Source organism: Epinephelus moara, chromosome 7 (genome assembly GCF_006386435.1).
Source record: "Epinephelus moara isolate mb chromosome 7, YSFRI_EMoa_1.0, whole genome shotgun sequence".
Taxonomy (NCBI): domain Eukaryota; kingdom Metazoa; phylum Chordata; class Actinopteri; order Perciformes; family Serranidae; genus Epinephelus; species Epinephelus moara.
This window is the reverse complement of record NC_065512.1, coordinates 18,138,622-18,161,902: the sequence shown is the minus strand read 5'-3', so window position 1 is coordinate 18,161,902 and position 23,281 is coordinate 18,138,622. Positions and strand designations below refer to the sequence as shown.

Below are 23,281 nucleotides of genomic sequence, written 5' to 3'. Positions count from 1 at the left end.
ATCTAAAGTTTTGGTGCATGATGGCACTAAAATTAATTTTTGACTATATGTTAACTGTGATGGTTGACCTGTCTTTGGCAAATTTTAAGAAACTCATTATTAATATTCAGATTACATATATTAGTGGAAAGCAACCAACAAATCTTGATTGACGCTTTGCTAAGTCCCGCCCCTGGACGCAGACTGGCCAATCCAGCTGTGCTCCATTGACTCTAATGCAGTCGTTTCAGATTTCCTTCATTTTCAGGCTGGTTTTGTGGATTTGGAGCTAAATGTTGTGCCTGGGGCACGTCGTGTATTAATGATACTCGTTACCTGGAGAGGTTGGAAAAAGATATACGTTTCTTCCCTGTTCCAAAACCAAAATCAAACCCTGAAAAGTGTAGGGTTAGCTAGCTAGCTACTGAAGATATAGCCTACTGAATGTATACACATGCTGCTTTTGCTTTTTAATGATTATAACAGTGAAAAAAAGACCGACCCTGCTGTACAGGAACCAGTGAAGAGAAGCAGGGAAACTTTGCTCACATTCAACCAGCTGTGTGTCATCACAGTGTGTGCAGATGAACGTTGTTTGACTTCCCCCCGGAGATCCCTGCCGTCCCCCGTTCATCGGCACACACTGCGATGCCACACAGCTGGTTGAATATCAGCAAAGTTTCCTTTTATATTCATTGTCTTGTGTGGTGATCAGATACAGATACAGAAAAACTTTATTTATCCCCAAAGGGCAATTCAGTTCCTACAGTCCACTGACAACACATAAAAAGCAGTGATGTGGTGGTTCACTTTTACACTGTGATCTGTAGCCTATAGTTCGGCTTTAGCTTCTAACTATATTTGTCTTTTTAACCTGTTGTTGCTGCTGAGTCAGTTTGACATCCTGGATATATCCTTCAAACACAGACTGTAGACCCCTCTGTCTCCTTCTCTCTGGAATCACTGTTTCATTTCTCCAAAAATATGATAATATTTCTTCAGGGAGTGCAGTTAGTTACAAAGTGGGCTCTATGCTTACTGCGACAGCTTGCTTGACTAGCACAAAGGGGCAGAGCTTAGCGAAAGGTCAGTTTTCATTATTTGGGTTTGAAGGTCCTGTGTGTAGGATTTAGGGGGATATATTGGCAGAAACGGAATATAATGTCCAGAAATTTGTTTTCATTAGCATATAATCACCTTAAACTAAGAACTGTTGTGTGTTCGTTACGCTAAAATGAGCTGTTTTGATATATATATACAGAGCAGAACATCTTCCATGGAGACTGCCACGTTGTTCTACAAAAGCCCAGAACGGACAAGTGAAACACTGCCATTTGCTTTTTTGCATTGGCCGCTATAGCTCTCCTACATACTGATTCACGTGGTTGCAATCTACAACCCTTAGCGCTACACATTAGTCCTTTAAATGATTTTTTTTTCCAATTCTGTCTTCAAGCAATACTCGTGTGCCCATATCTACTGACTTATGCCTGAAGGATTCAAATATGTGACCAGAATTTCATTACATAAGGCTGGATAAAATGTCCCTGTATGATACATAAAGCAGCACTGTGATGTTGTATCCCTAAATACAAACTAAAGGAAAGATTCACCATCATGGGGTCCTACTGATAGGATCTGTGTCAGCGAGAGTTCAAAAGGCAGGTACCTGTGGCAGCCTAATATCCTGTCAACATGTCTTTGAGGGTGATGCTGAACCTTTTTCTGCCCCTTTGTTAGAAATAATTCCTCTAGAGCTCTGTGGAAACTAGATTGATGATTAGTTGATGTCACCAGCTAATCAACAGTGAGAGTAGCCAAGTTTCCAACCAAATTTATTGCACATTTAAAACAAATTGCCAATAATTTGTCAAAAGAAAATAAATATGATGTGGTGCATGTTTCCAACCACTGCTGTTATGTGAATATAAGGAGTTGATGAACAAGATAAACATCTGGTGATGCTAATTCTCTGATGGTGGGTACCATTAAGCCATTGCAGAAGATGAGAAGTGATTAAAATGGAGCCTGTGAAAGCTCAATCGAGCCAAAACAATGTTGACAGTGTGTGTAAGCGCCATTTATCAGTGAATAAGTTTGTTTATTGTAAGATGGTATGACTTGCTACAATACAGAGAGAGATATGTTTCAGTGTAATGTTGAAGAGGTTGTTAAATATGTGAGGTTGCTTTGTTCCTGTGTAGTTTGACCTACGCGAATCTTTATATTGGTCCCGTGTGGCTACTGTGCATATGTGACAAAGAACACAAAGTGAAGCCTTTATTGTGAAATGTTCAGTTTTAGCTAGGCAAAAGCCTTCCTATTCACGTAAATGGATTATTGTTTTTCCTCATGTACATAAACACCTTCAATTGGATTTTTATATTATAAGAATAGAGATGTTTCATTAAATAATCTTTTACTGGGCCAAAGTCATACCCCATAAAAATTCATGAATTACTTGTTTTCCTTTCTCTCTCTTCACCTACTGACTTTGAGTGACCTACTTTATTTTTCCTTCCATCAAGCACGTACATGTGGGCTGATGAAAGGAGAGGAAAGTGCACACATGATGCTGAATCCATGTGTGCGCTCCTTAAGTGTTTGTGAGCATGCAGCATGTGAGTTTTGTTTTGCTTTTCTGTTTGTTACAGACTGTGCGAGACGTCAGATGGCCAGTGGTTCTGTCAGACATTTGATATCATATTTATAGCTCTCAGATGGAAACTTATTTTATCGGTTGTAATGAAAAGGCCCGTTGTGTCTTGCTTTTATCAGATTTGGTCCGGCCTCGATTAAAAGCGTGTGACACAGCCCAGCTCCTCTGTGTATTGTGCAGCGTTGCTCCAAGGCGGCTATGCTGGAACACGGCGGTCTAATTTTAGTTTGGCACCATCCATGTGCTCTGTGTAGGCTGTTAACTGTCAATTGAGGAAACAGCTCACATTGATGAAACAAACAGCCTGAGTCAGAGCAAAATAACTTCAGTGTCTGGATGTGACGTACAGCCAGCATCTGACTTTTCGGTAAAACACCTCCATCTGTGCACATAAAAGAAGCTGATGAAAGGATAATAAGGAGTCAGTTTCAGCAGTTATGAGCTGTGGGTAATGAAGCGGTCAAAGAGTTGATTTTATATGTGAAAAAAGGTGATGGAAGCAGTGACCAATCAAACATCACTGAAGTTTCCCATCTAGAACAGCAAATATGTTTCTGTTTAATATCAAATCCAAATCTGACCCACGGGACTGTTTCAGTTCTTTGAACCAGACCCCAGCCTCCGTGTTTCCCACCATCCATCTCAACATGATGTTGTACATTTGGAATTCCCCTTTCTATTGAGAATGTAGCTCTCAAGATATTTTGCACGTGAGACATAATTTGTTATATTCAGAAATTTCACGTTTCTTTCCCTTCGTAAACAAGCCTTTCTCCTCAGGGTGTAGATTGACTCAATCTGTCAGCGCACTGTCAGTTGTGAGAGCCTCTATGATCAGGACTAGAAAAGTATTGCGTGTTGTCTAAGCACATCAGGAGGCAATTGTGTTTATGCTTGTTTTCTGAATGACCACACTTGGAGGCCACCCGTTATGGATAGAGGGGAGTTGCAGTAATCATTTAATTATGGGGATAGTGGCACACATTTTCAGACAGTCTTTGCTGGAAAGCATTAAGAGTTGGACTCAGTTTTAAACATGAAAAGTGACAGAAATAGTTGTGAATGAGAATGAATGGAGGAAAGAAATGAGAATCGAGCCTTTAACCATGGCTCTTCTGTCACCTTTGCTTTGCCGGCAAATGGCAGCATGAAGTAGGTGTGAACGTCAAATTGTCAGTTTGGGGAAAAATACGGAAATCGTTGGAAGCAGCCTTCACAATTTTGATGTTGGAAAACTCTTAGGAGGAGAGCTGTTCCAAAGCTGTTGAACCATCCAACAAGCAGCTCTGACAGGGTATACTGCCGCCTTAAAGCCCTCAGTTTGCCTCACAATGGGAGTGTGTCCGCCAATTTTTGTAACTGAAACCAATGATCCAGAAAGAGTGCCCACTAGGGCTGCAACTAACAATTATTTTCATCATTGCTCAATGATGTGGTTGATTACTTTCTCGATTCATCTATCAATATCTGTGAAATGTGAGAGGAGAGTTGGTACGCTTTTTTTGTGTTTCCACCGTGAAAAGTTGGGGTACCTAGCACACAGATCTGGTGCTAAAAGGTGGAGCTGTGAACACTGCAGTCTGTTGACTGGTCAATAGAGGACGCTCACTCTGCTTAGGGCTGAGTTGTGGCTGGTTTTGTAACCACTGGGAAGTTTTACATTAGTAAACTATAACTATAAAACTAAAGGATGTTACTTTAGTTTTTACTGTCTCTCTTGGATGACATACACTTGAGTGAAAGGTTCTTCAAGTGTTTAAAAATATATATTAAATTCGCCCGGGTTATGTGAACTGCAAATATTCTAATCCTCACTCGGAGGAAAAAAAGCGTTGTGGAGCGTTATTTCTGTGGGCTCCAGCAACACCAAACCCCTGAGCTTGCCTGAGAAGGACTAAATGCACAAACCAGCTATTTTTAAATATCCCATGGAGAGAGACTCTCACTGCAGCCTGTGTTATGTTCTGAAATAGATCAGCATGCAACCTCGTTCTGTGGATGATAAACGAGGCGCAGACTGATAAAGGAGGAAATACAGTGAGTGCTGGACGGAGCAGTGAGTGACAACAACCCCGCCCACATGAAAGAGTACTGTTTGCAGTGGAAGATTAAGTGGACCAAGGGTCTATGTCTGAAGGGTTATTTTTGGTTCCAAAGGTACTGTACTGAAAGTGTTTGGTGGAAACGGCGCTGAAGAGGAGGTGGGTATACTCTGTATATCTACTCCTGTATAGTCCAATGACTTTTTGGCTGATAGGTGGGTCAGTGGGCCAGAAAGAAGTGGGGTACCCTCCATTACACTACTGATGCTAGTGTTGGCGTCCAGTGTGATATTGTCTCCCCAGTTTGCAGACATTTTTGGTTTCTGTTTTTCTTCCCAGAGTTAGCTGCTAACTGCTTCTAGCTGCTTGTTAAATCATGTGGTGGTGGGTCACAATCATAACACATTGTCAGAATGTCACACCCATCCTGCTCTGCAAGCTAACACTTTTTAGACACCTTGTACAGGCTGTGTGAAAGGGGCTACAAAACACAAGTATATTTAGTTGACTACCATACATGACACAAAAGAAAAAATATTTGACAAACTGGTTACAACCATTATTTAGTAGTTTTGCTTAAAAACCACTGAAATTCAATGATTAATTGTGCCTCACCCTGGTCTGTCATGACAAGCATTTAAACTGACCTTGAAGTGTAGCCATGTGGAACAGGTTTATATTTTGCCCGTAGTGTTGGAGCAACACTTTGTACAAACCTTTAAAGTCTACTTTGTTGGTTATACCTGTTTTGACTCTAAGATGCAACATTAGAGGGCTGTGGGGACAGTTTCTACAGTACTTTAGAGCAGTGGTTCCCAATTGGTCCAGCCATGGGGTACAGATTTCTCCTTAGTCATTAGATCAAGGTCCACACAGTTTAATATGTTCAGCGTCATGCTTGCGTTTGCGCCCAAAATAAAAGCTTGTGCTGTAAATTTGTTTTACTTCAAAAATAAAATGTGTTTTTTACAAACTTGACACATTTAAAAGTCACTTGCTGTCCACACAGAATGACCTCGCAATCCACTTTTGGCCCGCGACCCACCAGTTGTGAGCCACTGCTTTAGAGGATCCTATTTTCTTGATTTCCTGTCCTACATTCTGCATAGAGTGCAGTGGGAAAATTGAACAAAAGAGCAAAAACATGATTCTTTGCAAGAATGCATGTACAACCCTCCGTCGCACACACACAAACCTTGCACACAAATGCTGTTTATCAGTGTCCGCTGGCGGAGGAAGGAAGGCTCTTGAGGCAGTAATGTTTACAGGATTTTTCGTATAGGATCCTTTGAGAGGCTCTGACTCTCGTGTGTTTGAGAATATATTTCAATATGTGTTTGAGCATGGTGGAATGAGGGGATGATGCTGGCAGAGGCTGTCTGAGTTGTGGGAATTGGGTCTGTTACCGCGGAAGAGACGTTTCTGGCTACAGATTCCTACAGTACCTGGAAGCCCTGCAGCAACATCTGCTTTAGTAATTACCAGCTAAGTAGATGATTGTGATAAATGTTGTTTCTGCATGTGCCTTTTTGGCACGGTCCCGCTTTGCAACCACGCGGTCAAACTAAATCAAACTGTGTAGGTTGTGAATATCCATAGGAGAATAGGAAAAAGATGCAAACTATGGAAATGCAGTTACACAGCAGGGGGAAGTTTAAAAGCCTGTGTCTGAATGTGAATGACTGCTGTGTGATGGGGTCACCTGATGGAAAGCAGACACGTGACTGACCTATCGAGTGTGATTGTTTTATGGTGGAAGAAGACGTGTGTCCGGGGCGAGGGTGAAGATGTCTGCCTGTGATAAGGATAGAAAAATGGCCAGCACATCCCCTGCCAAAATAGTGGCTGTGATATAGAGAGTGCCTGTGGTAACAATCAGGGGAAGAGCCCATTGTGCTGTGCTGCAGGAAGTCGCAACATCGGATGAGAAGCCCATGTGTGGGGCTTCCCTGTCACCAGTGTGCACAAGCATGGATGTGTGTGTTGTGCGATGGCATGCATTTTCCACCGCGGTGTTTCCCTCAGCTCAGAGACAGACCCCTCTGACCTTTCCGCATTTTTACTGCGTATCGTTTGTGTGGATGCACGTGCACGCGGCTCACATGTGAGAGGATGTACAGTATGTGTGTCTTTTGTTTGCTTAAGTATTGTTTCCTCAGGAACAGCTGTGTAAAATGAGACTTTGTGGTGCTGATTATTTGATTAGTCTCTGCGGTTCGGCATTGTGATGGCGAGGAAAGGCCTGGTGAGCTTGGCTGTTTGCCCCCATTGGTGTACAATCTGCCTCCTTAAACAAGCACGCATGTACAATCATGCACAGCGTTGAAAGCGGAGGATTTAAAGGGCAGTACGTCTGCATGGGATCTGTTTGGATTTTCATGTGGGGCACTGAAAGATGTCTTGAATTAGTCAGCCAATTTGCTCTCCCTCATTGGCAGGATGTGTAAGTGTGTGTGCGCCCTAATTTTCTTTCTCGCACGTGCAGAGAGTGTGGGCTGTGTTTATCTGTGGGCTTAGTCAAGTTCGGTTTTATGGGAAACATCCTGAGTGCAGAATTGTGTGAAGAGAAAATAGATTATCCAGAGAAGCTCTAACAGGAAAAGGAAACGGGGTGGAGTTAAATGTGTCAAGAGTTTCTTTACAACCCTAACAGACCCCACAGAGTTCGACTGCTCCAGAGTTTAATGAATTGTATGTTCAGAATGTGAACTCGGTTTCATTCATACTGTACATGAAGTGACATGAGAAAGACAAGGGATTGTATGTGTGACGTGTAAAAGCATGACGGCAGTCTCAACTTCTGTATTTGGCAATCTGCTCTGAATCTGCTCTGGTCTCATTCCAGATACCTCCGAGTGTTCACACACTTTAAATACACTCTGTAGGATTAACTTTAAATATACTAAACCCATGGACTGTTTATAAAGCATATACAGTCTATATTTTATCTCTAAAGTATTCACGTGTGCCTGTCAGTGGATGTTTGACGTCCCCTGTGTGCTGTGTGGTCTCTGAACATAGATCCATGCCTTAACGTACTGCACTGCCTTCGATCACATTACTGCACCTTTGCAGTCCTTCCAGAGACCCAACAGCACTGTGCAGTCTGGGAAAGTTTCAGATGAAATAAAAACAGGTTGTCTGCTAATCTATACACAGACATAAAGTATACATGTGCATTCAGTGTACTGAAGCCTGTATATTCAGCTTGTACTGAACCAGTCTTCATTAATCCTTTTGCTGGCACAAAACATGTTATTATTTAGGCATTGAAATGATGTGAAAATATTTAAAAGTTCAATATCCCAGGGCGCAGGGAGGTAGGGCCAGTGGTTTGATTGTGGATAATCACCTCCATGCTTCATTTTCATTCCCATTCGTGTGTGACAGCCAGCAGTACCTAACCACGCATGTACCACTGCCCCGGTACAATACATACTGTACACTGTGTGTGCAGACACACACACACACGCACACACATTCAAACTCTGTCTTTCACACAGACATAGTACTTGTAGATGGTTTACTTTCATTTCAGAATGGTGTATTTACCTAGCAATGTACATCTTGGGAGTACTGTATCTGCTAGGGTTGGGCAATATGACAGTACAAGATTATGTCATACAACTTATCTCCAACTCTCACGTGGTGAAACAAATGGCCTTTATTATCAATAAATCTGCTGGTTATTTTCACAATAAATCAATTACAAAACTTGGTCTTTGATCCCTATAAACAGATATCTGTAGGCAACAGGGCAAGATTTTGGTGTTGTTCTGGTTTCCGTTTGTAGTCTGACGGACATATACATGGAACATGGTCGCGGCGCGCACGTCTGCGGCAGCATGCCTGTAGCAGAGCACAATAATTTGCCCATTATAATCAACTGAAGCTGTTGCAATGACCAAGGCAGCAGTGCTTGCCTGCCAGCCTTGTCTGTTTTTACATTTCACATCAAAATAAATCAGTGCATACTGTTGTTAAAACAATCCAGTTTATTAATTCACTACCAGTTAATATAATCTATACACTCTCAAACCTTCCATAACCAACAGCATTATCACTTGGCAAAACTCAATGCACACTGTGAAGCTGGCAGCAACCACACTCTACAGAGACGGAGTCAGTGTAGCAGGTAAAAAAAAACCTTTCCGCTCTACCTATGTGACACATCGCGTCTGTACCCCATGTATTTCGACTGTGATGAGCAGTATTGACCAGTTCCATTTGAGTGGGCTTTGGTTGCCTGCAGGTAAACAGTCTGAAATGTTGCTTGGACCTGTCTCAAGTTGCTGATCTAACTGTAAACAGTAACCAGCACATGGAGAAGAAAATCCCCTAAAATAGTGACCTTTGACCCCAGAGGCTTATTGTTGTCAGACCCATAGCCAGTGGGTTCCGAGAAAAACAAATGCAGCAAATCCTCACAATTGAGAAGTTGGAATAAGTGAATCTTTAGTATTTTTGCTTCAAAAAACTGACTTAAAAAATAATCAATACATCAATCAAATAGTTGCCAGTTGTCTTTATGTTGATTATTGAACTGAGTCGTTTATATATATGTGCAAATTTGTCTTTTAGGAAACACACGTCATCTTTTCTGTGTCTCCACAGCAGTAAATGTAACTTGTTGTATAAACACCAGCAGCTTAAATTGACTTTTATTTGATTTAAAATGACGTTCAGAAGTTAATTCATTGTCGACAATGTCTCTGGAAAATCCCTATACAGTCTCCATATAGGCACCCGTGTCCTTTGCCCTTTCTCCATCTCCCAGTGATTAACGGAGGGACGCAGGGGTCCCATCAGGCTGTGCTGGAAGAATTCCTCCCTGTCCTCCCAGGCCTCAGTCTGCCTGCACAGCTCCATCCCTCACTTCCTTTTATAGCCTCATTCTGCCCCTGGTCTCTATCTTCTGTCCCCTCTCCCTCTGTCCATCTATCTCTGAAAGGGACACTTGGCAGACAGTGTGTCCTCCCTCTCTTTTACTCTTCCTCTCTCAGCTAGTCTCCGTCACATTTCAGCTCCCCCTCCTCCTCCTCCTTCCCCCCTCGTGTCGTCCTCCTACACGTGCGTCTCTGGTCATCTGTCTCTCCTCAGTGGAGGTGAGTTTTCTCAGTGAGCTCAGATGGAAGGATTGTTTCAGCTGTGTTTACACAGAGACCATACGTGCTCTCACAAAACGACTGCAGACATGTTGGATAATGTGCTGTTTGGTTCAACAGGTGCCCACGTAGTGATTAAATTTCTGGAGCCATTTGTTTGAATTTGATTTATGGGTCCCTATTTTGGTGATGCATTGATGTGTAGACTGGAACTAGTCATACCCTGCAGTTTGTAGTTTCCTCATAATGTCACAACTATGATATCTCATCAAGTAGGATCATGGCCATTCACTGATCTCACTGACGGACTTCACACATTCTTTCTCCTGGACTGGAGACAGACTCGTCATTTCCATCCCAGCTGTGTCCTAATTGATTAGACTGAATTATTTCTTGTCATGGGAAGAATGTTAACAAAGTTAAATGCGCACTTTGTGATAACATGACCTTGTCCAATTTCTCCTTCCCTCGCTTCGTCTCTCTTATCCGGTCTAACTTTTTCTTCTTTTTTAGACGAGGGTTGGCAATGTCCGCCTGTAAGCCTGCCACCATTTTGGTCCATGATATCTCAGCAACGATTGGATGGATTGCAATGAAATTTGGCACTGCTAGTCATGGTAGTCGGAGGATGAATCCCAAACTTGGTGATCCTCTGACTTTTCAGTGTGTGTTTGTTGATTGTGAATCAATCAACACAGCTTAAATGACAGCCTTGACTTTTCCATTTGTTTTCACTGGCGCTCTTGCACGACACAGGCTTTAGTGATGACTGTACCTTCAAGCGCTTAAAAAATGTTAATGGATTTTGACTGGATTATTCAAAATGTGAATATCCTATTTCCTTACTTGGAGATAAAAGGTGGTGAAACGTCAGTCCAGTGCGCTCCAGCAACACTACACTCATGCTTCTGACACATTGCAAGCAAGCTGGAGGAGATGGAGTGCCAAGAGAAAACTAAAAGACCTTGAAACTCCGACAGCAGTACAAGAAAGTCGTTGACCGTAATATCGTCAGTAGAGCATACAGAAAAATGTTTTTTTGGTTCATAAGCACAAGTGGGTCATCAGATAAAGACAGTTCAAGCAAGTAGCCCTGTTGTATGGAGATGCAAATCCCTGCTGCGATGGGCTGAAGCACCGAGTCAAACCGAGTCCAGCACATGTGTATGGAAGGAGGCTAATTGTGAGCATGTTAGCATGTAGATGTTAACATTTAGCTCAAAGCACTGCAGTGTTGAAGTACAGCCTCACAGAGCCGCCAGTATGGCTGTAGACTCTTCGTCTTGATTCTGTCACTATAGCAACCAGTTCTTCTGATTTCTATCTTCTTTGTCTCTGGACTCAGGTCATACTAATCTCACTGTCCTAATCAGTAGGGGTGGAAATAACCAGAGAGCCCATGATACGATAATATCACGATACTTAAGTCACGATGTGATACTATTGCAACATGCTGAGTATTGTGATAAAATATATTGCAATATATTACCTTTTATCCAACTGCAAATTACTTACTCAGAGGAAAACTTTGTCAGCATCAGTCTTACTTCATAAGTTTTCAGTCTGTTCATCTGAATGATCGTTTTCATTGCAGCAAAATGTGCTGCAAAGCAGATAGACTGACCAACACCGTCATAAAACCCATCAGAAATGCTGCATACACCTAACAAACTGCATCACCAACATCTAATGGACTGAAAAAGCAATTGATTTTGTTACTCTAGTACCAAAAGTTGTATTAAAATGTGTATTTATTGATACAATATCGCCATGCAAAATATCGCACTACTATGCTGTATCAATTTTTTTCCTCACCCCTACTAATCAGTATCATTTGCGGTCCACTTCATGAATAACTAAATCTAACCTGACTTTGAATTTCCTCCTTAACCCTTGTAAGCCATCATATTGAATTCCTTGTTAGGACAATGTCTGGTCATAGGTGGCAATAAAACAACAAACATGACTGTTCTCAGGCCTCTCAGGTGTCCAGGTCCGTACAGAATAGATCCCCCCATGTGAATGTCATTGATCATCTGATTAGAGGGGTGAGCAGCAGGACTTTCAACATAACAAGGTCTGACAGGTTGGACTGTCAGTGCAAAGGTCCAGAACTGAGACGGTTCTAATCCCACCTCCACTTAGCTCAGACTGTAGCAGGAAGCATTGATTAGAAGTGTCCCCCACTGGGAAATGGAGCTGAGACTCTGTGTGACCTGAGGCCAGTTAAGGAGAGGGAAGGTCCAGCTGTGTCAGGTCCAGGGCAGAAACCAGAGCTGTGTTTACACTGGAGCTCAGCCAGAGGAGCACAGTGGGAGTTTCCACCCGACCCTGCTTCTCTCAGGTCCCTCTGCTCTCGTTCGTTCTCCTTCAAAGTCATGTCCTGCTCTCAGCGGTGTGACCCTGTCCCTCTGTCTCTTCAAATCCCTCCTTCCCTCATTTATTTCAATTTGTAGAGCTACAAACCACACAGTGCACACAGTGAGATCTTTTCTGGAGATTTCTAGATGTTGCTGAGAATGTTGAGTTGTTTCCAGGGTTGGTGCATGAACGTGAGAAATCACAGCTCGATGTGTTTAGTCTCGCAGCTGTCCCCATGTTAACATTGAGACATTTGTTTTTTAACTTAGTCATTCAGTCCTCCATCTCCTTTTCTCCCTGTTTTATTTTGATTTACAGTTTGTGTATTTGTCTCGGGTTGTTTTTATGAGCACACGCAGAGACTGTAGCGCTCAAACTGTCCAACAGGAAGTTGATGATGGTGTGGCAGGAAGCAAAATTATCTGTAAAGAAGAAATGGTGTACCGAGTATCAGGTATGAAATCAGTGAAATCCATTATGGCCGACACGAGAACATCCCTTATCGCCATGATGGAGGCCTTTGGGACATCTGGTGTTATATCCAGACATGCCTCAGTAGTACAAACTACACCAACACAAACATGGTTATGTTTGATGTTTCGCTTTTCCGGCCTCTGTATGTATACTGTATCCGTGTGTGTATGTGTTTCTGTTTTGTGAGTGTGTTTGTTTTACATTCGGAATCTGATTATTTGATTCAATTCTGTGTCGGACTATTGCCGGAAACTGAAGCAGCACGTAATGTATAAACTCCCCATTTTGACACGTTGGCCCACTTTCTAAGCCATTTTGGTTTCTGCATCCTTTTAGTTTTTTACAAAATGCAAAAGGAAGGTGTATAGAATAAATCCATAAGTGAATTGATTGTTGAAAAAGTACAAACGTGATCAAGCATTTCCATGTATTCTACTGTTGCTGTTAGAGTTTTCCTGACTTAAACTGTGAGGGAAACATTTCTTCCAGCCCACATGTGAGTCACAAAGCCAGACAGCAACAATGACCAGCATGATTCGGTCCCCATCTCTTGTGTGCACGCTCAAACACACACGCACAAAGAGACATTTGCGGTTTTATGTTTATACCTTCCCACTCACAGTCACAGGGGTCGTTTAGACATGCTTCTTTCCTCTTTTTATCCAAAATACAATGTCCTCACCTCACCCAAATTCCTCCTTGTGTTGTCCTGGATTCACTGAGGCTGCAGATATTGCGGTGAAGTCATTCAAGATATTGTCCAAGATGTTTCTGTGTTGTACAAATGGTGAACAGGCCTTGAATCGCAGCGTAGGGCTGGGCTTACTGCTGGCCAGATGGCAAGCTACAAGTACTACAAGTGTTGTAATTACTTTTGGTGGAAGTTAATGCTGTGTGTTGTGTAGGAGGGCAAAGACTTTGAAGAAATGTTTTAGATTTTGAATTGTTTACTGGGGGAAACTGAGGGAATGCCCTGCACTTTAAAAACAAGGTTTAGTACTAACAAAGTTAATTTTACACAGAAGAAAAAAAAACAATGATACTTTCTTCTACATCTTTATTATATTTGAATAAAACTAAGCATCTCCAGCCATGCTGGCGGCTCTTTGAGACTGTGCTTAAAGAAGTATTTCACTGCTGGCAAGATGACCAGAGAAAACAGAGGAAAGGGCTATGGCTTTTACTTTTGCTCAAGAAGCAGACAACCTACAACTACCAGAATGCGCTGTACCAGACCACCAGACGCTCCCGCTGTTGGGTCATGAAATGCGAGTTTGTCCATTTTGACACAGGAAACAATATGGCAGCCGGCTGGTAACAAAGATCTCTCAGTCAGTTGTCTCTGAAAACATTTTAGGTGAGAAATAGGCAACACAGTAACAGAATCTTGGTTCATATTTTGTCAGCACTGCTCAGTTTTACCATTTGATCTCAGTTTTTACAGCCTCCTATTTCACAATACAAGAAACATTACAGCACCCACTTACTGTTCACAAATTCTTGTATTACAGCCAAACAGTGCACTAAATTATGTTTCTGAAGACATTTTAGGCAAAAAAATAGGCAATACAGTGGCAGAATCTTGGTTTATTGTTGATCAGTACTGCCTAGTTTTACAGTTTGATCAGAGAGTGGTCAAAGTTTGAGAGAGAGTGACGGGGCAGGTCTCTCTAGATCCCATCTGTGGTGGCGGGCGTACAAAAATGCAGAAGTGCAATCTATACTTCCAGCAACAGCTTTATAGGCAGCAAAAATCCAACAGGTGACAGGTTTGGGACTTGAGCAGGGAAATCTGGGCACTAGCAAGATCGAGGGAGGTTTACCATAGTTCATTTACACAGACTACCCTCACTGTTACGATACAAAGCTGGTTGAAAATAGGCAAAGTATCTCTTTAAGCACAGTGGTGTTTTGAGCTTAATGCTAACATGCTCACAACAACTGATATGCTGAATTTAGCAGGTATAATTCTTACCAAGGCATGTTAACCATCTGAATTCAGTATGTTGGTATGCTTACGTAATTATTAAGCACAAAGAACAGCTGGGGCTGATGGGAATGTCAGTATTTTTGCAAGTATTTTGCCATAAAGTAAAATTAAGCTTTTGATCTGATGATGAAAAGTTAAGGGCCCTCTAAAGTACAGTTTATCATGGGAGACATCAATGTCAATACTAAATGTCATGGCAATCAGCCCAGTAAGTTTTACAGACATTTCACGAAAAACTAAAATGTTAACCTCATGGTGGCACTAAAAGAAAAGTCAGGGGATCACCACTGTCAGGAGGATTCATCTTCTGTATGACATGGATATCTGTACCAAATGTCATGTCAATCCATATAATAGTTCTTGAGATATTTCAGTCTGGAGCAAAGTAGTTGACTGACGAACCAATCCACTGACACTGTCATTCATAATGCTCATAATGCCACACCACAAGCTTGGCTAGACATGTTTACCATGAACAAAACTTTCTTAATATATGAAGTAACCTTGATTTAGATGTTAACTCCAGCTTGCATGCTGACAGTGAATCCTGATTGCTCTCAGCTGGCGAAGGGAGTATCACACACCCAGTCCAGAGTGAGTCTCACCCTGACATTGAGATATGGTGCAGATATGCATCAAGGCATATCACACAGCCTGTTTCCATCACAGATGTGCGTTACACATACAGAAACCCTTCTCAGAGCTTCTTGTTGACAGTGGCCAGGTGTTTCGAATTCAACGAGTTTGTGCTTTCTCATCATTAGTGTGAACAAGTGCAGCTGCTGCCATGGCACATCATAACAGTGATAAATTGTGTGACATACAGTATATAAATGTATACACAGAGACACACGTAATCAAAATGAAAATGGTGAAAACTCACGCAAACACAAAATGCCATAGAGGTGCCCCTTTCTTATCTGGCATATACTGTACACTGTATGCGTATATACCAATCAGTCTGACAAAATGTCATAACTAGGGCTGTCAATGTTAAAGCGTTTAACGCGATGCGATTAAGGTCCGATCATAATGCTTTATTTCTTGAAATTGCAGTTATCGCATACTGCTACCTTCGTCCCTTCGACGCACCCGAGACAAGCCGCCGTAGTAATGGAAAATAAGACGCCACCGAGCTTTTTTAATGGCTCATTTAACTTTAATGAATCCCCGAAAACCTTCAGCCAGTATACAGAGTGGGAGGTAAAATCCAGGTTGAAAAAATCCACAGTAATGACTGACGGTAACTCAGTTGAACATACTGTATCAACATTTTTATCATCTCAGATCTTCCCACATCTAGATTTTGGCAGCTGGACAGTCAGAGAACAATGTTCAGAGAGGTGTTTGTTTGAAAAGTGAGGGAAATATAGTCCCACCATCCCCAGTGGTAATTACACCCTTGGTATGGTATCATTTCCGAGACTACAATTCCAAGAAAAGATGAGATGTGCATTGGCAAGATAACTGCTTTGGCACCATCATGTTTCCTCTTAGAAAACTGATGGCTCTACCATGAGAGGGAACTTCTTTTTGACCAATGAAAATACCTGAGAATGGAGATAACATCAACAAGTGTGTATATCAGCAGGTGGCATTTGCTTTCCTGTGAAATCTCCTTTATACTCAAATTACCCAAGCATGATTCATTTAAACAGAGGTGCTTTTGTCCAAACATCTTCATCATGGTGACATAAGTTTTTCCCAAGCCTACTTCTCTTGAGTTCAGAGGTCAATGGTGTCTTTGGGAACCTGTCCCACACCCGCTACAAAACTGCCATTGCTAGTTCCAGACCAACCCAGTTGTCATTTTCACGGCCCATGTTGCGTAAGTAGCAAATGTACTTGCGCCTATCTGTGCGTCCATGGGAATGTCTTAAAATGAGGTGTGGTTGGGCGCATTGTAAGTGTTTGGTGTTTGAAGGCAGCAGAAAGTGCTTCTGCCACTGACTTACAAAACCATGGTCTGAAGGCAATAGTGCAGTATTTCCCTGTTTTTTAAAGAGCAAATTAATCTGATAGTAAGATGTGCCTACGTAGGCGGGTTCACAATGACCGACTGTGCCTCAGAAGGTAGAGTGGGTTGTCCACGAATCGGAAGATTAGCTATTCGATCCCTGGCTCCTCCAGATTCTGAACCCTAAATTGCTCTCATTGGCTGTTCCATTGGTGTGCGAGTGTGTTAAAAACTGAGTAGCAGGTAACACCTTGTACGGTAGTCTCAGCCACCATTGTGTGAATGTGAATTGTAAAAAGCCCTTTGAGTGGTCGGAAGACTAGAAAGGTACTAAACAAGTGCAGGTCCATTTGCAATGTGTGGACCCTCTGCTTGTTAAACACACAGGGATGTGCAAAGGGGTTGCTGTAGGTGAAATAATACATCACTAAAGAGGAAAGTATTAATTACATTCTCTAAAATGTGAACATAGCAGAGATCAGAGCAGAGCTGCTGCCCACTGCTGCTCCACAACCGACACTACGTCAAGAGAGATGTTGTGGGCATTTACGCACTAGGAACAGCAGCATAACTTTAATGATTATTTCAGAAGCTAAAGGTTTACTTCTGTTTACTCTGTCATGTACAGTTTTTAGTTTTGCTGCTAGGTGCACCTAGTTTTTAAAAGGTAGGGGAGGAGACACTCATTGGTTGGATTCATGTTAAATTCCAAGTAGCAAAAGTGGAGTTGGATATGCCCTAAATGCACGTGGGCCATGCACTTTAGACCATGTGCTACAGATCATTTAAATAGGGCTCCTTATGTCAGTCTTTTGAAGTAAGATGGTGATGGCTGCAGCCCTCTGAAGGTTCAGTAAACTAGTCAAGCTGTTGTTGTAGTAAATTGGCATCCACCAAATTGAATGGTGGGATCAAACATTCCTCTTAACCAAGGTCAGAGTGGAGAGGCCGCAGGTCAAATCCTTCATTAAGGATGAACAACAGCCTCTGATAAAGAGCCCACAGATCAACCACTTATGGTCACAGGCTTCCTTGTAGTTGGATTTGGTTTCTGTTGACTCAAGGACCCTTAAGAGCCTTAATTACCATTGTGACAGCGGTCATACTTTACATCTCTCTCAGTTTCGTCTGTCCTCCTTACAGGGTGAGTTACAAAGGGGTACAAACTGTGTCACCACCTATCTCAGCTTAAACACTCGTCCTGACCTGCGATAGTCTGTGATCTCTGTGATGTTCATTTGATACCTTAAACTCCAGAGGGGGTCTCACACAAACACTGTTTATGCTTCACCGTGTCGTTTCATGTGTGAAAACTGAGAAACCATCTCAAAGAGGCAGTTTGTCATTTCCATCACCTGAGGTTCAGAGTGATTGCTGTTACAAGGATCTTTCTGTGACACCAAGGTTGATGTGTGAGTGCTCAGATGTTTAAACAACAGTCGGTGAGAAATCTTATCTGTGTGACAAAAGAGTGCTAAACATTTTTTTTTCTGGTTACGAGATCCGAAAACAAAAAATGATGGATTTATGAGAAAAATTTGTTGCGGTAACAGGAGATTTACTTACTTCCTCTTAAATGCGTCCTTCTCTGTCACAACAACGTCACTCCTTCTTCAAGTCAAGGTCATCACGCACGGAATTATGTTTTTAGTTTGTTAATAATCCGTAGGGATCATGGGATGTTTTAGTGAGTAATTTACCACGGGAGATGTGGAATGTACAGCTGTGTGTCGACATCATGGACTCCCATCTGTCTCCTCTTTTTCTGTGTGTGTGTGTCAGGGTTTTATGCCCTGTTTGCTATTTAGTTTCATAGACGAGAGTCTTCATGATGCATTTTCTGGATTCCATTGATGGTGATTGTATGCACCGATCTGCATTAAGGTTTAAAGATTATTTTAAATGGGCGACCTTGCCAGTGTTAGGAATTTCTTTCAAACATGTAAAGATTGTGTCTCCATTTGGTCCAATTATTGTTGCTATCATCATCATGTGGGTCCTGATTGCTCTGGAATACCATAAATCCTCCCATGATCCTTCTGTTTCTTGAGTTAAGCTGAGGGCCAAGGTTGTAAGTTGCCTTCTTACATGTAGTTCCATCTCCCTCTTAAAAACGGACATTATTTCTCTGCATCTGCATTTAAACTTTGCCTTCAGTTTGTTTTGTCTGCATTTTTTCTTCTGTTTTAGTCTGGTCATCATCCTGTTCTCGTGGCAGAGATGCTGTGTTGATTTTGGCTGCTTTTGACACTGACGAGAAGTGTTAGGAAGTGGTTATGTCTGTGGTAAGCCTACTGTATACATTACATAGAAAAGTCAAAGACCGTGGTGACTCAGGCTGACCACAGACAGACCACACAAACCAACTATCATCATGTCTGCATGCGCTGTATGATGGTGGTTCAGTATGAAGGACTGGAGACTAATGATTGGTGACAGAAAATTAACCAACAACAATTTTAATCGTCCAATCCCTCATCTCAGTGTTTAATAAATTGATCAATTGAATATCCCTGGGGTGTTGGACTGACAAAGGAAGCCATTTTAAGACATATCCTTGGACTCTGGGAACTAGATGTTTTCTCACAATTTGTTGACTTTTTTTGTATTGAACGGCCACCCACAAGAGTAAAGGAAATGCTTGTTCTTTGAAAAGAAAGTCCCTAGGGTTGTACCCGATCAAGAATTGTTGCCAGTCGAATCAGATTTGGCTGTTGAATATGAAGATTTGACTGTCCGTTCCTTTCTTTCCATACAGAACTTGAGAGTTTGAACGTTTGACAGCAACGTTCACGTAATATAGTAAACAAGCCAAGTTAGCCCACTAAGCTATTGTGTGCTAACTACACGAACGACAGCTCGGAAATGCACAACAACATTTTTTTGCCAACTCTAGATATCCAACAAAAGCCAGAGACTGTGTTGTATTAAGTTGCAGTGGACTGTAAATTCACCACTTCTAAGCAGAAGGCAGAGGATAAGGTTATCTTGAAGCCTGACTGGGCAAAGCCTCTCTTCCTTCGGGCATCTGCCTCCATCTTACTGTTTCTGCCCCCTGGTTCTTTCACTCTGGGAGTGAAAGTAGGGGGCGCTCACTTTGCAGCTAAATCTGGGGACGGAAACATCCCCAGAAGTACAGTAAGTGGTGTAGTGGAGAGAATACGGAGGTATACAGGGTGCACCAACCTCTTTGTCTGGCCGTTTACAGTGTACCCAACTACCAGCTAAAATGCCATTGCAATATATTGAGGAGTGTCCACTTCGTTTTCAGTAATCTCATACATCCTCCTCATCAGTTACCAAAACACCACTGAGTCTGCTGCTGACAAAAGAAAAAAATTCTCCCACTGATAATTCGAATGTTGGACTTTCGGGGGCAGCCCTAAATAAAATCTAAAATAGACTTGTATTACAGCCATGGAAAATATCAATCTCTTATTGGCTGACAGTCCATTAAAATCTCATTTTGGGAAAGTTCAAACATGTAATCTCTATAAATATGATTTAAATGCCATTAATCTGCAGTTAAACTGTATTTAAATACAGCAGTAAGTCTTATGATCCATCGCACGACAGGATGAAAAATGGGAAATAATAATGTGAGGCATATTCTTAATTGACGAGTGAATTAACAGCTAAGGGACATTATCATCACCTGTGTGCATAAAGTGTCCTAGCATAGACAATGATGTATAGACTAGGTGTAGAAAAGTGTCCAATTGGTCTATTACTGTCTCACACACATTATAGCTTAATAGAAACATGTAAAAGTACCAGTATCTAATAAAATATATATTTTTTTAATTTAATAACCAGACTGCATCACCTGTCTCGGTGTTCATACAGCCAAATAAACCAGACAGAAGTCTTTATGATAGCATTTATAGCAAGAATGCATGTATGTGTATCAGCAGGAAGGAAAAAAAACTGAGCGTGAGAAAGAGTGCTGTTGACCCAGCTGGTTTTATTTCATTTATTGTACATTGAAGGACATTTGGAGTGAGGCACCAGAGCAGCTGTAAAGAACAGGGAGGCAACAAAAACAACATTCCTCATTAAGAAAGGCATTAATCTGACCACTGTAGCTGGAAGACCTTGAACTCTCTAAGAACTCAATGGTATCGTCATACAGCACTTTGATAGAGTAGGTAGTTATTTAAGGAAACACTGATGACTGCAGGTAGATTGGAATTCAAGAATATCACGTGAATGGCTTGCATATACATTAGACACCCCTACGCAAACACATTCTCATATCCAACTCGTCGGTGGACTTTCATGTCTACATATTACACACTAGGTATCTGTTGTTGACGTTCTGGGATGCCATGTCAATTTACATGCTTTGTGTCTTTTCAACAAACTTTCAAAGTCAGTAAAACACCTCGTATTTACGTTTATTTCCTTGTGTAACAAATGCATGTGGTTAGGTGTGGCTTTACATTCATACAGGAAGCAAACACCAGCCTCCTGGGTGAAAGTCCAGTGTTGCTGGATCCATCATCCCTCCTACTTGCCCTGTAGAGACTTTCCAGGTTCTTACATTACGTTGTTGTCCAGTGGTGTTTCAAACTGACGCTGTCTGGTGCCGTTATTAACTGGCACCACCTGACAGCGTAGCAAACTGCTGTGAAAGGATGCCTGTTATTTCATCTGTGTCTGATGCGGAAATCAATGACCAAGCAGTCGTATTTGACTTCTGAATGAGAACGTGTTGCCTCCACATTCACACATATTAAAAAACGCAGATATCAGTGACAGACATCTGTATGACCTCGCTGGCTATTTTTACATACTGATCCAAGTTATCTACTTAATCTATGAAAGCTATTTCTGTTTAAGCAGGGCATGTAGGGTTGGCTAAACTCTCTGAACTCTAAGACAGCATTGGAGTGTTTATTTAAGGGAAATGGTAGATTTCCTCCTGGTCAAACATCTCTTGATTGTTTTTCACATTGACTCCTATTCTCTTTGTCTAGCTTTGCTTATAATGATGGGTAAACTGGTGTACACACTCTTAAATTAAAAACTGGGGAACTTGGCAAGAGAGGAATATGATTTGTTTTGGCCCAGCAGACAGCACGTTGGCTCTAAGAGGAAAACAGCATGTTGTTACTTGGCATATTTTTCTAATCTATCTTCTGTGCTATGTTTTGTTTCTCCTTTGACCTGCGTGTGTGGTCTGGGTGTTGCACAGAAACGCACAAGTTAATGTACATATATGAAAAGGAATGGGTGGGTTTAAGCATGTTTATGTCGACGCACGTGATTGCAGTTTGAAGTAGAGCAGATGACTGCAGTGTATCCCGCAGATCACTGAAGGTAGTTCACAGCACATAACAGATGATCAACAGTGGGGAGCCGTACTGTAAACGAGAAGCCACAGATGAACAATCGCAGTGACCTGGAGCTTGCGAACTGACCTGGCCATTGTTTCATATCATAAACTGTGTTGTCTGACAGATTTCATAATAAAGAATTTGGAATAAATTCTAATTCATACTCATCATACCTTTCTGGAATAAAGAGGTATTATTATTGCGTTATTTATGTGCAGCTAGGGCGGAAATGAACATTCACTAGCAGACACCTAGCAATGTATCTTCTGCCTTTTTGCGTGTCTCTTTGACTCACAGATGAAATGTTGAGTCTGGTATTCACTATAGCTTTACATAGGAATCAGATTTATGGTAACAGTCTGCAGGGCCTCACGCTGTGGTGGTCTGTGGTCTGGATTCAACTGTCTTTCTTGTGTAGTAGCTTGGCATCTACTTGGTCTGTAGTTCTTGATATAATCTAAACTATCACAAGTCTTGTCATGGATCTGCTTTGCTTTAAAGAAAAACTTGGCATTTTTAAACCTGGACTCTATTTTCCTATGTTTCTGTGAATAAGTGACGAATGGAGACAACAATTTTTGACGTTGGTCTGGTTTTGAAAGAGACTACTGCAGCCGGCAGCTATGATATGACTGCAGTGTAACCACTCTGGGCATTTGTGCACTGTCACTTTACATCCATGCATCCATTTTCAACCGCTTATCCGAAGCTTGGTCTCAGGGACAGCAGGCCGAGCAAAGCATTTCAGCTCCCACTGGGGAACCTTGAGGCGTTCCCAGGCCAGACGAGATATATAATCCCTCCAGCATGTTCTGGGTCTGCCCCGGGGCCTCCTACCAGTTGGACGTGCCCGGAAAACCTCTAATGGAAGGCGCCCAGGAGGCATCCCGAACGACGCATAGTGCGTCCAAATTCACACCTGTTCTTCTCTATTGATTTTCTCTGCGACCATGCGTCATATCACGTGAAACAGGGGAATTGTAGCTTTCCGACAAGACCAAGCACTTGTCGGTAGTCCAATGTTTTCACAGCGAAAAACAATGATAAAGTTACACTAAAATTATGTATAATAGAGCTTTCATACAGCTTTGCACACACATTACTCTTGGATGGATTACTCGCGAATGCAGGGTCGCACAGAAATGCCACGCATATCACATGAAAGCGCAGGAGCAGAGCTTTCCAATGATACCACACACATCATTGTGCTGTCATCCCATCACGCTATAAATACAGATTAATTATCTACAAAATAAAAAACCTGACAAATTTCTTTATAACCCATTATACAGATCTTGTTATCAGTCACTTCATATAGTGAGGAATATCGTATCTTACCACGTCTTAGGCTTGCGTGTGTTTCTCCCTGTCTATC

The 23,281-nt window shown here is 41.8% G+C and overlaps 1 protein-coding gene across 3 annotated transcripts in view; it reads left to right on the top strand.

The window, feature by feature from the left end:
* col4a2 (collagen, type IV, alpha 2) overlaps positions 1-23,281 on the top strand; it is a 91,343-nt gene that overhangs the window by 1,422 nt on the left and 66,640 nt on the right. The window lies entirely within an intron of this gene.